The sequence below is a fragment of the Lissotriton vulgaris genome, chromosome 6, assembly GCF_964263255.1.
Source record: "Lissotriton vulgaris chromosome 6, aLisVul1.2, whole genome shotgun sequence".
Lineage (NCBI taxonomy): Eukaryota > Metazoa > Chordata > Amphibia > Caudata > Salamandridae > Lissotriton > Lissotriton vulgaris.
In genome coordinates, this window is record NC_141694.1 from 476,936,764 (window position 1) to 476,949,083 (window position 12,320).

Here is a 12,320-nt window from a genome sequence, read left to right on the forward strand (position 1 = left end):
TGCTTACTTCTGCTACCTTTGGAATCATGATAGATAGTAATTCTGAGTCCAAAAGAATAAATTGTCCTTGAAATACTGAAAACAGTAGTAAGAATCGCTCACAATCAAAGTAGTCGTCACACATTCATCAGCAAACTACAGTGCAAGCACTAGCGCACGTAGCTCTGCCAACTGGGCGGTACAGTCCCCTAATGTCTGCATGTGCACAACATCGGACTTGAATTCTCCATTCACAATGGTACCAGCCACTATTGCGCAGGTCGCTGAATAAGAATGTTTCGATATTTAGATTCAAGAAGATCAGACTGCAAAGATTGCAGAATAGATGAATGTTCAGGCAGCCATCATGATTTGGTAAAAGTTGGTTGTATCAATGCATATAGCGGCTTGATAAGCTGGGCATAATCTGGAATGTAAGTAAACACGGAATTCAAAAATCCCAACAAAGAGTTGTAGGAGATCGCAAACGTGCGCATTTCTCCAAGAAGTGAGGTGCAAGACCCCGACCTTCATTGTTGAGCTCATAGCCCAGGAACAACACTGTGTACTCTGCAATGTGTGATTTTGCAAAGTTAAATTTATATCCGAAGTCCGCAAGCATAACTATGATGGGGTCCACGCGACAGCGATGCGGCATAATTTGTGGACCGTGAGACAAATATCAACGTACGAGTACACATCAGGGTCAATGCCATCTAACAAAGAGACAACAGCGGCAAAGAAGCCTGGGCTGTTTTTATAGCCCAAGGCTAATCTTTTAAATTGTTTTTGTTTGCCGCCACAAGTGGACGATGCCCATAGACTACTAAGAGAGGACAGGTTATGACTAAAAAAGCCATTGGAAATTTCTAGTGTGGTTTTAAACCTTTTTCGCATAAGCCTGTCCATGAGAGCAGAACCGTGGGTATTCTGCAACACGCATGTACCACAATGAGAGTTCAATTGCCGATAATCCAAAACTTGGCGGTACGACCCATCAGGTTTGGTTACAGTGAAAAGAGGATTATTCATGGGTGACACACATGTCTCAATCACACCTTGATATTCCAATTGTTCAAGGATTTCAGTGACGGGAGCTTTTGCTTCTCGACGCATGAAAAATTGGGGTTGTAGCTGTGGCATAGACCGCAATAGAACCTCATGTCAGGGTGAAAGTGTCTCCCATCCGACCAGAGTACGGTACAACGCCGGTGCAAGCACCAGAGCTCACTCTTCTGTGAAGTTCTGTGCCTGCTCCTTTAGTACTGTGTGTGAAAAACTAGGGAGGATTACCTCCTACCCCTCGGAGCAGCTAAAACGAAAGGCGAGGACAGTCTGCCTCAGCTAACAAAATGTCATATGTAGAGGTCAGATTTTCCGCCAAAATCCCTTTTATTACCCGTTGTATGTCACCTTCTATTAAAAGTACTATATCATATAGTCTGTCAGGGGGAGCCACTTTAGTGTCAGCAGTTTCCACTGTGATAAAAGTGTCAGTTGCTGTCGGCTTCAGATATGGACCCAGTGCTTGCCGCACTATTGTAACCTCAGCTGCGCTGTCTAGCAGCGTTAATGCCCATGTCAGGTTCCGAAGCTGTGTTCTCACTGTCTATGGCATATCTTGCGATTAACGCAGCAACTTTCTTTTTCTGAAACTGAGGGCGTTGATGTGGAAAGTTGTTCTGCTTGCCTTTACTGTCAGCCGGGCGGGGCTGCTCACGTCCTTACAGGGCACCCCAACCTCTGCCGCGTTCTCCACCGGCTTACATGCCCAATGTTTCCTGTGAAGAACGAGGGGAACGTTGATCAGGAAACTGAAATCTACCAGGAAACCTAATTCTCATGAGGTCGCGCAAATCATATGTGTGCTCATTAGACAAAGGTACCGGTGACGCAGGACGCAACCCTTGTTTCTGTTGCCGCTTCCCCTGTTTTTCATTCTCCCAATTCTGTTTTGGAAAATTTGGACGGTTGTCTTTATTAGATTTCACCGTCTGAGTTTGCGGTTGAGTTGCTGTTTTAGCAAAAGGCTTAATACCCAAACTATTGCGGCCAATGGTCTTGTAAGCCTCCGCAATAAGTTTTGGTAACAATTGGGGTTTCTCGCATCGGGGACAAGGTGCAAAGCATTAGACACTTGAAAGTTAACTGCATCTCCCTTTACATTCGCAAGGATGAGATCAGCCACTACGTCAGACACTCCGACAAGCCTTATTCCCAACTCGACAGCCACTTCCGAAACCGTGCTCATCCTGAACACGCTTGATCACAGAGGACAGTGATCAAGATGGTGTGCCGAAGTACTTCGTGTATACCGCTGCAAATACTTTACCCCAATTCTCACAATCGGTTATCTCTGGCACCACAACTTTTTGCAAACTAATTGTGAGGATCCTGTGTTTTTCCACAGGTGTCATATTAGGAATTACTGCTTCCAGCTGGTCAAATTTCTCAGCAAGCCAATAAGGCATATCGGCCTTAGTTTGGGGTTGCTTGCTCATTACCGTATTAACCATGATGGGACTAATAGACATCCTGGCCGGTCAACTGGTTGTGCCGCAACCCCAGGTGCCCCCACCTGGAGGCTGAGTGAAACGTATTGTACTAAAGCCATATGTACCCCAATCAAGGAGGTGTGTAGTTCACATAATTTGTCAACCAGGACATTTAGATACCGTGGAGGTGGCGTGAAACCGGCCAAGACTGGCCAAGTGGCCCAAGGAATTGACAAAGGGCCTAACCGTATCGGAGTCACGGTGTGGGGGAGGGCACCATTAAACCAAATGTGATGCTGCCATGCTGAAAGCAGAATCTCGTGTCCTATATGGAGCATAATTCACAAGCATTGCGGTGGTAGTGTGTGAGTGGAACGTTTCATCATCCGCATTTATTGCGGGAAACGTAACGTCAGAGTAGAAAATCTCAAAGGGGTACGCAGCCTCGGCACTCACCACAAAGATAACTGACATACCATCGTCAGGCACTCTAAACGGCGTCAGATGACACCGGAGCGCTACGCAACCATGCAGAGCTATATCAATATCACCCATAAGGACACAGAGATGAAAAACAATTCATATAAATTGTAGCACAAAAAGGGTAGTAAATCAATATGTAAACCTTTTCTAAATATCAAGCTTGAATGAACCTATAACACATTCATAGAGGTACCATCGTCAGGCACTCTAAACGGCGTCAGATGACACCGGAGCGCTGCGCGACCATGCGGAGCTATATCAATATCACCCATAAGGACACAGAGATGAAAAACAATTTATATAAATTGTAGCACAAAAAGGGTAGTAATTCAATATATAAACCTTTTCTAAATATCAAGCTTGAATGAACCTATAACACATTCATATAGGTAGGTCAATCTGTCACTTCTGTTAACCGGAATCAGGAGTAAGGGTATTGAGGAAAAACATAAGCACTACTAAAGTGTCTTGAATATAAGACCAAACATTAGGTACGCCATGTTGCAGGGATTCTGCACATGTACAGAACTATGTGCAGGAAGCCAGGACCTCTGTGTATTGTAGTGTACTAAAAATCCACCTCAGTGCCCAGAACCCCAATCCGACTAGCATCAGTGTCTCATTCGTTCTCCTTGCTACAGCCAAGCTACCAATGATTAGACACCCCAGAACAAGCGACTTAGTGAACTCCCAGGAATAGTGGGAATCAAGAACACTCTTTCGTTTTTATACTCATACAAGTCCACAGCGTGATAAATAGAGACACGGTATAGTTTAAAATGTTTATTTTAACTACATGCTCTAAGATGCAGTATCTTTGCCAACATAATTAAAAAGATGCATAAAATCAATACAATCAGCATTGTTTCAATTCCACAAAATACAAAGGGAGAAATCACATTAGAATGATAGTGAAACCAGGTCTATAGCGCCTTGTGTACCACCGTCCCAGTGCTAGGAGCTAGCTATTATAATATTAGAAGATCTATAGGTTTAAATGGGGAACCCCATACCTCCAAAATCAGGTGAAGATAATCACATCCCAGATCAACACAGCTCTTTTTCCATGGAAAGTTTTTCTCCTAGTGTCTCTCTCATTCATGCAATGCAATATTAAAAGCACCCAAGTTTTAGTGATTTGCAGCTGTGTGTGTGTGTTATGTCTAGAGCGTGGGTCAATCAACCTGAATCAACAGCATACATTGTTATTTAACCTTGAACACTCTGTACAGACTTGAGGTCACGGTATAAGTCTAGAGATGTGAAAAACAGACCGTTCTCATGTGAAGAAATGCAAGCAGTTTGTCATTTTAAGAACAGAGATATGTAGTGTTGTGTGCAAAAGTGGCAAAATGGCGTTTGAGCAACTAACTCACCCTTGCTAACAGCAATTTGTGCAAGTAGAAATGTATCTTCACTACAATCATGCACGTCCAGGCTGCTCTGTCCAGTATGGGTGGCCTCTCCAGGCTAAATGCGCTCTTCAGCTCCGGCAAGCTTTAGGGACAATCTCATTGATTGCCAGCGAGGCACATGAATCCTTCCCCACTCACACCTTGTCAGCAAGGTGAGCAGCCACCAGCAAACAGCCAAGGAAACAGGGTGGCGGGATCTCTCCTGCTGCCAACACGAGGTCCCCTTTGAAGCTCTGATGGGCACAAGCAGAGTGATTCAACAAGCGACCGCAGTGCCCGGCCAGAAGGGCCCTCTCCTGCTCATGCTTCACCTGCAGGGCAATCAACTTTCAGTATGTAGTTTAGGGTGAGATGTGGCACATTTCTATTCACTGCCAACTCAGGGCTTCATCTGGTGTTGCCATGGGTGTAGTCGCAGCCTTCCAGTGTGTAGCCACCATCTTGGAGCTGCGCTGCCACTGTGCCAGCCACCCAGTTTTACCCAGGCAATGAAGATCCTTGTAATCTTGACAGCTCTTAGTTGTTTTCCCTTCCATAGGATCCCAGCCGTCACAGTATGAAGCGCCTTGAGACCCTCCGGGTAAGTAGTGCGCTCTATAAATGTCTTTGATTGATTGATTGATTGATATGACAATATGAAAAGATGGGACAGAGGAGCAGAATTAATGTGAAGCTGGGCGAGAGTTCATTCAGACCTCTTCCTGCTCCATTTTCTGTAGGCCAACAGCCCCCCACCCCCTCTCAGTGCTTACATATTAATTGACCTTTTCTTGCTTGTTAATGAAACCTTTTCAGAGATGTTTTGCACTAACCTTTTACACCTAACAATTTGGCTGAATGATGTGACAATCACTTGTGTTGTCTCATTTGTTGTTTCAAAGATTAGTACCTTAGCTTCTTTATCAATCAATGAATAAAGTAGTCCATTTTCATACATGAACCCTGAAACTGTTGATGAGCTTTTCTCTTGATAACAGTGGCAGCTTCTCCGCTAAGTTTGAGCAGTGTTGCCTCACAGCTCAACAGGAAAAATAAAATTATAATAATGTATTGTTATCATCGCTCTATTTTTCCTATTGACATCAGGGGTTCACAGGGCCAGGCTGGCCATAGCTGGGAGAGGAGTTGTTTGCACTCCTAAAGTATGCATTACTGCTTAGCCGGACCTCTCGAGCTGGCCAAACAGTCCTGTGCACTTTGCATCTTCCCAACCAGGCTTGCTTTACACAGCCTGGTAAGGAACATGCAAAGCCTCCTAGTCCCCGTCTGGGCGCCAAACCATGGCACTCAGACCAATCACTATGCTGCATTGCAGTGTTGTAATTGGCTTTGGGGAGCCTGGTAGCTCGGGTGCTTACTGCTGCTTCCTGCTGCCGGTGGAGACAGGATGAAGAGGACGGAGGAGAGGCAGCAACCGGCTGGCCGAAGTGTTTTGGTTTCATTTCTTTCCTGCACCCTTGCTCCCACCACACCCCAAACGTTGAAGCTGCTACTGCTTGATAAGCCTATCATCCTGCTAAAAATCCATCCTCTGTTTTGATCTCAGAAATGTTTTTTCACTCGTCCTGATGAAAACCTTAGCAAATTTGTTCCAGGGATAGAAGCATCAACTTTTTTATCTTCTGGATTGTCTTTTTGATTCCAGCGAGGAAACTGTAACGTTCTGCTCTGTCCCCAAATGACACGCTGGAAGCAAGGGTGGATTATTCAAGTATTTATTATATCCTGCAGGAGAGCGCCGGGAATGTCCGGAGCTCTCCGTGATTAATTCTCGAATCGGCTGACAAAATGGCCACTGCGTCGTGACGTCATCGGGCCGCGCTCAACAACTAGAGCGCGACGCTACATATCTCCCTTCTTTACATAACAATAGAGAAATGTTAAGTCCATCATGGGAACATACTAACTCTCCCATCTCCCAGTTCATAGTCTCTGTATTTGGAGGGTTTCACTACTGCTCTGCCCACCCTTGTACGTTTTACCAGTGTGGTGTAGGCGTTCTCCGAATTGCCCTCCGCTAAGTTCGCTTGCCTGTCTTCGATTACGTGCGGTTCTCTCTTGTCTGAGCCTCATCCATCTCTTCTAGATGTTCTCCTACATGGGTGTTACTTCCATTCTTGGACTCCGTACTACTCGCTCCTGTCCTGGGGTGCTCTTCTCCTCCACACCGTACCTCTTTGTCCATGAGTGGGATTTGGTCTTGTGAAGTCTCCAATCTTTCTTCATTGGCCCACTGCAGAATCTTGTTGCATTTGGACATGCGGTCTTGGGACCAGACGTTTCCATCGCTCAGCAAAGCTGCTCTGTCGTAAACCTCCTTTACTTGCATGTGTGGGCTATATTTGCGGTCCCCTTTCCTTCTCAGCAGGGCTAGTTTGACTCTAAACCACTCCCCTCTTTTTAGGGGGACTTCATTCACATTGCGTCTCCTATTGTAGTGCTCAGTGTATATTCTTTGTGCTTTCTCTAAATTATGCTGCACTACTGCAGGAGACCATTTACTAGTGACAGTTTGTTTCTTCCACGCAATGTCGTCTTTAGTGAACGGATCCCATCCTCTCAGGATCTGAAATGGACTATACCCTGTTCCGGTGGGTGTGATGCGGTAAGCCCACAACATACTCTGCACTTCTTTTTTCTATGGCAGCTTGTATAGAACCCATTATGATGCGATTAAACCTTTCCACTAGGCCGTTGCTAGCCGGGTGGTATATGGCTGTATGCTTCGTCTTGATCCCATTCCTTTCCATGTATTTGTGCAATTTTTCAGAGGTGAATTGTGGACCATTATCGCTCAAGATGGATCGGGGTATGCCTTCCCTGAGGAATATGCCAGTGAGAAATCGGAGGATTGTTTCTGTGTCCATCTCCTCTTGTATATGCACCTCAGGCCACTTCGAATACCTGTCAATGAGGACACACACATACTTCGGGGAACCCTGGTCATCTAGCACGGGTCCCAGAATGTCTATCGACACCTCTTCCCAAGGATTCAAAGGGTTGGTGAATTTCCCTAATGAAGGTCATAGGGGTCTTGTCCGCTCTCTGGCACTGGTCACATTCCCTTACATATCTCTCCACCTGGATGTCCATTCCTGGCCACCAGTACATCTGTTTCGTTCTCATCTTCATTTTCACGATACCTAGATGTCCTTTATGCAGAATCGCTAACAGGTGCGGTATCAACGTCATTGGGGGAACTACTTTGTCCCCTCTAAACAGGAATATCCCCTGATCTCTTATGGACAACTCCTCACGCACCTCGTAGAACTTCCTGAGTGCTTCCAGTAGGTGTTTCTTTTCTGGCCATCCCTGTAGCAAGAATCCCTTAACATCACCGATGTTTGGATCTTCTTCATAGGCTTTTGTCCATTCTTGGCTGCTTATCACTTTCTCCAGGTCCTCAGTGAAGGCCACCAGGACCTCTCTCTCATACGGGCCTGCTGGGGCTTCTTCCATCACAGAGGCTCTACTGAGATAGTCGGCTACCTTATTCTTTGACCCTGGGATGTACTCCACATCATACCTGTAGTCTAACAGCTTCAGAGTCATCTTGGCGATGCGGGGCATCGCGCTGGCATAGCCACTTGATGTGAGTACTTTGACCAGGGGTTTGCGGTCAGTCTTGAGTTTGAATCTCATGCCCGACAAGAATTGTCGGAACTTCCCCATGGCCCACACTGCTGGCAGCATCTCCTTTTCTATTACACTGAATTTCTGTTCAGTTGGGGATAGGGACCTGGATGCAAAGCTGAGAGTCGCCACTTCACTGTTCTTTCTTTCCTGCATAAGGACTGCTCCTGGTCCTTTTTTAATGGCGTCCGTAGTTAATAGGGATTGCCCCTGAGGATCGTATCCTTGAAGAGGTACTGCCTTCCTTTATTATGTTGAATTCCTTCTGTGCCTCTTCGGTCCATGTAAATGGTGTTTTGTCCCGTATCAGCTGCCTCAGGTGGTGCGTCTTGGTGGCGAAGTGTTGCACGAATTTTCTGTAATATTCGGCCATCCCCAAAAAGGATCTAACCTCTTCTTTGTTCCTAGGTGCTGGTGCATCACATATCGCCTTGACGTTGGTTTGTTTGGGCGTTATGCCTTGCACCCCTATCTCGTGCCCAAGATAGGTAATTGACGTCAATCCAAATCGGCACTTGTCCCATTCCGCCGTGAGGCCACTACCTCCCGGAACCTGGAGTACCTTAGCCAGCTTCTTGTCGTGGTCGGTTTGGTCCTTGCCCATCATCAATATGTCATCTTGGAAGTACTGTACTCCTTCTATGTCTTTAAACAGTCTGTGCATAAGTTTTTGAAACACTGCCGCTGCTAGGCCAAAAGGCATGTGGCGGTACTGGTAGCATCTGAAAGGTGTTATACAGGACGTCAGCTTCCGGCTCGAAGGGTGTAGTGCTATCTGGTGATAGGTTGACGTGAGATCAATGGTGGAGAACCATTTTATCACCTTTCGTCTTGGCCAGCATTTCTTCTATCCGTGGCAATGGGAATTTCTCCACAATTATGCACTTATTCAACTCGCGGAGATCCACGCATAGATGGACCTTGCCATTAGGTTTCATGGCCCCCACTAACGGAGCTAACCACTCTGAGCAGTTTATGGGTTCAATTATACCATTGTCTTCCAGTCTCTGCAGCTCTTGTTGTACTGCTTCCCTGACCGCTATGGATATGTTCCTCACTTTGTGGGATACCGGTGTGGTGTTCTCCTTAAGATCTATCTTGTGCGTGAATTTTTCTAGTTTGCCTACTGTTCCTCTGAACACTTTGGGAAAGTCACTTCTTATCTACTCGAAGTTGGGTTGACACTCTGTGCTGGTCATCAGTACCTGTGCGTCTCCTCCTGGGTTCAATTGTATGCCCAGGTCGCCTTTATCTATCCATCCTAGGACTGATGGCCCCTTCTCCGCAACGTACAGCTTGCACTCGGCACTACGGCCTTTAAACTCAAACTTAAAGACTCGGTATCCTACCATCGGAATAGGTTCTCCCGTATACGTGACTGGTCTTATGTCCGGAGGTTCTAAATGTGGTCCTAGACTGGGTTTGAAGATATCGCTCCACACCGTTCTTTGGACTATGGTGTATGGGGAGCCCGAGTCTGCAACCATTTTAATCGGTATTCCTCCTGCCACCAAGTCGCATAGTGGTTTCCTGGAACGTCTGCATTCGATGCCTAGCGCTTGTTCTTCGACACACAGCACATTATCCCCTTCGTCCAGTTCCCTATTGTATTCCTCCTCGTGTTCCTGCGTCACGTATTTTACTGTTGGTCTCCTTGTCTTGCGGCGACACCCCTTCTCGTAGTGTCCTACTTTCCCGCAGTACATGCACTTTGCTCGGAACGCCGGACAGTGTTTGTCATACGCTGCATGGAACTGGCTTCCGCACCTATAGCACGCATTTGTGCTTTCTTTGTTCTGTCTTCTTTGTTGTGTGGGTCTAACTGTCCACTTATTTGGTGCTTTCCCTTCCATTGCTGTGGCTTTGCTTTTTTCCGCTGGTCCCGCTTCATCAACTTTGTTGACCATGGGCCTCGGGATAGATTCTCTTTTTGCTCCGTCAGCGCACCTCTTGGATAGTTCCTCCTTTTTCACCATGGCGATAACTTCCTTCAGGGTTGCATCTCGATTCACCCAAAGTTTGTCTTGGACGGCTTTGTTCGTCGTGTGCATGACTATCTGGTCTTTTATGAATTCATAGTGCAAGACCCCAAATTTGCACGTGATCGCTAGTTTTCTTAGTGCAGCTACATAGTCATCTATAGATTCACCCGTTTCCTGTTTCCTTTTTTGGAAATTATACCTATCTATGGACGTGCACACTGCCGGCCGATAATGATTGTTCAGGTCTTCTATCGCATGTCGGAACACATTGTCATCTGCAGCTGGCCTTGGGGTGGGTACTAGATATTGGAAGACCCGGCACCCTTCTGGTCCCAAGTTGTGTAGCAATATTCTCCTCTTCCTTTGACTCGGGTAAGGTTCCCCGCTTTCATCCTCTTAGGCTTCTATGTAATTCATAAAATATTCTCATCAGTTCTCCCACTTCATTACGGGCTCACCCGGTTTGGGTAAGAATGAGATCGGCGTCGTGAGTAAGGATGCTTGTGCGCTCATTTTGGCGCGTCTCGCTGGCTCTGTCTCTTGTTCCCTTGGGCTGCCTGGCACACTTGCACTCTCTCCGTGCGTCTGGGTCAGTTGGGGCGCTGATGCACCTCCTTCTCCGTGTTGCCCTAACACTGCCAGGGCCCTGGGTGTTTACTGGCTGCCTGTGGTGGGAGACGGCCTTCCGGTGGGGTGTCTTCCCCTTTCTGCTACCCTCTAGCCTGTAAGACGGTGGGTGCTTCTGTGGGAGTGTCCTCCTGCACTGCTGCTTACTTGTGCTTCTTGTAGTGCCTGGCAGATCTGTTCCTCCCTGGTTGTCTGCCTGGCTTGGCACTGCCCTCTGCCACGCTCTCCTGCTGGTGCTTCTTATCCCCTTGCTGGCTGCTCCACTTGGTGTCCCCACAATGCTCGTGGGTCCAGCAATCTTTTGCTCATTTTTACCGGTTTTTTTTCGGATCCCGACTTGTCGCCACTGTAACGTTCTGCTCTTTCCCCAAATGACACGCTGGAAGCAAGGGTGGATTATTCAAGTATTTATTATATCCTGCAGGAGAGTGCTGGGAACGTCCGGAGCTCTCCGTGATTAATTCTCGAATCGACCGACAAAATGGCTGCTGCGTCGTGAAGTCATCACGCCGCGCTCAACAACTAGAGAGCAACGCTACGGAAACCTTGTGACACATCAGGTTAATCTCTGGACCGAGTCCGGTATACTTCATGATTTTCTTTGTACTGAATTGTTCATTTTTGACTTCACATTTGACACTTGAGCATCGTGTATCACGTATTTAGCACATTCAAAATGTTGAGTGAGTTTTAACAAATTTGACTGTGGTATACGATTTTAGTTTTGGTACCTCTTCTTTCTCTTTGATCTTTTGAAGTACCCCCCAAATTAGCCCAAAAGAACCACCCCTTCCTTAACTAGTAGTCAGCATCCCATCCTTTAAAAGGTTTTAAAGGGCTATGACCTATTCTCGATTGTGAAGACTAGCCTACTCCAATTACTTTCATTTATTGTAAATCCACACTGTGTAACATGTTCCTTCTGGCTAGGTTTACTTTTTATAGATGTATCTAACAGAAGAAATCCAAAACTCATGTTGAAATAAAAAGACAGATTTATCTAACTGCACAATTTAGATGCATTGTGAACTAACATCCAGCACAGAAATGCCATAAAGTTGGCTATTGTGTTACTTCCTACACAATTTAGCACCAAGATACACTACACACAAAAGGGAGAATGGGTTATTAGTTGTGTAGGTTGTGAAGCCTGTGCATATAACAGGTCCACAATTTCCTCCTACTGAGAAGCAAGCACCCCATTGTTGTGCTTGCCTCACTCAGGGTAGTAAAACAAGGCAGTCCGAGGCCTACTCAGGACAGGTGGTGTGGGCTAGTAATCATCATTTACTGACACACAATTATAACGCTCAATAGATTACTATCCTGTCAGTGCTTTTTCTTTAGAAAAGGAAAAGTGTCATAAAGAAAGATGATATATTGGTTATTTTTAGGAATTATGTTTTGAAAACGTTTACTAAAACTCATCTGTTGTTTTAGTTGAGATCATTGCTTTAATTACATTTTCAACAAGAAAATTCATTCTCAAACACCAGTTCAGAGATTGCCTTCGGATAAGTAGACGAATTTGAATTAAAAGGAATTGCAGCACTGAACTACTGGGTAAGACCTATTACTTTTGAAATATATTCATTAAATGAAACCACAAGCTCTCTGATACAAGTCCAACAGTTTGAGAAATAAATGCTCATAAACTTTAAACCACGTACTCAAATAATTGTATTAAGAAATTTCAAACATTTGGT